General features: G+C 43.1%; 1 pseudogene; it reads left to right on the forward strand.

The window, feature by feature from the left end:
- The first annotated feature begins 523 nt into the window (after positions 1-523).
- Positions 524-2,166, forward strand: LOC137407042 (uncharacterized; annotated as a pseudogene).
- The last annotated feature ends 1,213 nt before the right edge of the window (positions 2,167-3,379 follow it).

Here is a 3,379-nt window from a genome sequence, read left to right on the forward strand (position 1 = left end):
AAAAGTGTCACAGATTCTGAGTGCTGTATATAGTATCATAAACAAAGTTATAGCATGACAATAGCTATTGCGCAATACGCTGATGAGTCATGATCATAAATTTAGAAGCATTGTTCTATTACTAGATTTTTCCTGAATGGATTTTCTGGAAGTTTCTAGAATAATTGTAAGGAGGCATAAATAGCCTGACTGCAGCAGTTCATAACAATTCAGTTTACATTATACATGTCTACAAGTCAGCAATAAAGGATTATTTTATACTCTCACAGCAATCCTCGGCATATTATTATATAGACACTATATTACTTTTACATAGTTAGCCGCAGTATTACACCCGGACGTCTTAACTCTTAGCCTTGTGCAGACATCAGGATACAATCACAACACCAGATATCTCGAACCTGTCACATTGCATCACCGCTTTGTGACAACTTGGGGGCTGCTCTGGGAATATCTACCGTTGATCAGGATTATATCAGTCTAACTCACGCAAGACATAAAGAGTACCAAAAGACAGTCAGTAATGGCGGAGACTAGTATGAGCAGTATGCGGAGGGCAATGGATATGGGCGAGAAGCTTGGATTAAAGGATGCTGAGCTAGCCAAATTCATTGAAGAGAACGAACAAAAGTTTGCAGCGGAAATTGAACGCGAGGAGAGACGGATGGAACGAGAAGCCAAAAAGAGGCTGAGGACAGACAACTACAAATGCATATGAAGCAAATGGAGATAGACAGCCAGAACCAAGCAAGAGAGTTGGAGATGCAAAGAGAGATAGAAGAAAAGAGGTTAGCGCATGAGCTCGAGATGAAAAAACTGAAAGTGGAGAGTATTAGGATGGATGACTCCAAAAATGAGAGTACAGGACTAGAGCGGGTTAGTAGTAAACCTAAACCGAAACTACCAGTGTTTGATGAGAAAACAGATGACATGGATAGTTACCTGCAGCGATTTGAATGGATAGCTGAAAACTATCAGTGGGATAAAGCTGAATGGTCATTCCATTTGAGCCAATATCTCAAAGGTAAGGCTACAGAGACTTACACTAGAATGGCGGCAGGGAATAGGAAGGACTACGATCAGGTAAAGGAAGCTCTGTTAAAACGCTACAATCTCACGGAGGAAGGCTACAGAAAGCGATTCAGCGAGAGTGAAGCTGAGCCCGACGAAACACCACAACAATTTCTAGCTTGACTCAGTACCTACATTGACAAGTGGGTGGAGCTATCGAACTGCAAAGACCTGAAAGAACTCAACTTGCGAGAACAATTCATAGCGGCATGTCCTACGGATCTCGCTGTACATCTAAAGGAGATGAAATTTGACAGCTGTGACGAGTTGGCTAAAGCTGCTGACCGATACCTGACAGCTCATGGTCGCAAGATGTCATTCATAAGGAAGACAACTCCAAATGAGACAACCATCACCGGCCACAGTTATAACGAAAAGGGGCATATTGCAAATCGGTGTAATAAGAAGCCTCAAAAGTACTGCGCACACTGCAAGACGAATAACCATAACACAGCCGAATGTCGAAGACTCAAGACACCTACGCACAAGGCGGGTGTGGCTGAAAATTCAAATCCAGAAGAACAGAATACGGATGAAATTAAGCTAAGTGGGAAGCGTTACGTACAAGTAGCATGTCGTAAAGGTAAAGTTGGTAAAATGGAGAATGGAGTAAACCTGGTTGGAGGTTATGTAAATGGTAAGCAGGTGGAGATGATTAGAGATACTAGATGCACCACAGTAGTGGTCAAGAAATTACTGGTAAAAGCTGATCAGTACACAGGAGAGGAAGGATATCTACAAATGGCAGATAACACTGCCAGAAAACTGCCATTTGCCAAAATCAGCATCGATACACCATTCTATCAGAGAGATGTAACGGCGATGGTTATGGAGACACCCATTCACGATCTAATGCTTGGAAATATTTCAGGCGCTCGATCCCTATGTGATCCACTACCAGAACAGGATCAGGAGTGTTCTGTGGTTACATGCGCACAAGCTATAGAAAATAAACGAGGAGAAAAACCACTATCAGTTGTCAGCAATGAAAACATCGAAGTAAACAGAGAAGACCTCATCAAGTCACAGAAAGAAGACGATTCTCTAAAGAGGCTGTATGATGCTACAGAAGCAATAATGAAAGGCAAACATTAAACCAGGTTCATGGTGAAAAAGGACATCCTTTATCGTGAATATTATCACCCAGGGTACAACAGCGGACAGCCGATAAAACCAGTAGTTGTACCGAAAACTCTACGTGTCGCTGTGATGAGACACGCCCACAATTCTTTATTGAGTGGAGATCTGGGAATCCGTAAAACTACTGATCGAATCCTAACCAACTTTTTCTGACCGGGTCTACATGATGAGGTTACGAGATTCTGTCGATCCTGCGACATCTGTCAATGCACTGTAAAGAAAGGTTCAGTACAGAAGGTTCCCCTACAGCGGACTCCAGTAATTGAGACTCCATTCAAGCGCTGCGCTGTCGACTTGATTGGACCGATTAACCCTCCGAGTGAAAAAGGACATAGATATATACTAACTCTGGTGGACTATACTACTCGATACCCCGAGGCTGTTCCACTGAAAGAGATAAGCTCAGAAGCAGTGGCTGAAGCTCTAATCGACATTTACAGTCGGGTTGGAATACCTGAAGAAGTAATCAGTGATCGAGGGACCCAATTCATATCTGAATACATAGAGGAGTTTGCCAGACTACTCGGCATGAAGCAGATGCCAACAACCCCCTACCATGCTATGGCTAATAGACTGGTGGAGCGATTTAATGGCACACTGAAGTCAATGCTGGAAAAGTTATGCCATCAGGAGCCAAGGCAGTGGCACAGATACATAAACCCGACACTATTTGCCTACAGAGAGGTCCCACAGAAATCTACTGGATTCTCACCATTTGAGCTGTTGTACAGAAGGACAGTACGAGGGCCGATGGATATTCTACGACAGCTATGGACACAGGATGATGCCGATGGAAAGACCAAAAGTAGCTACCAACACTTGTTTGATCTGCGTGCTAAGCTGGAAGATAGGATGGAGTAGGCCCAGAAATAGCTGGAAGAAAATAAGCAGAGGTACAAGCATTACTTCGACAAGAAGGCAAAGAAAAGGAAATTTCAAGAAGGTGACAAAGCTCTCATCCTGCTCTCTACTAACCACAACAAGTTACTAATGCACTGGCAGGGACCATGCAACGTAGAAGAGAAAGTCGGGATAAACGCATACCGAGTTCAGGTCAAAGGTAAAAGCCGAACCTACCATGCTAACATGCTGAAGAAATACTATGTGAGAGATGGTGAAAAAGAAATAACTGAGGTAGCTGGTATTGTAGAAGTAGAAGAAGAGGAAG

Source organism: Watersipora subatra, chromosome 10 (genome assembly GCF_963576615.1).
Source record: "Watersipora subatra chromosome 10, tzWatSuba1.1, whole genome shotgun sequence".
Lineage (NCBI taxonomy): Eukaryota > Metazoa > Bryozoa > Gymnolaemata > Cheilostomatida > Watersiporidae > Watersipora > Watersipora subatra.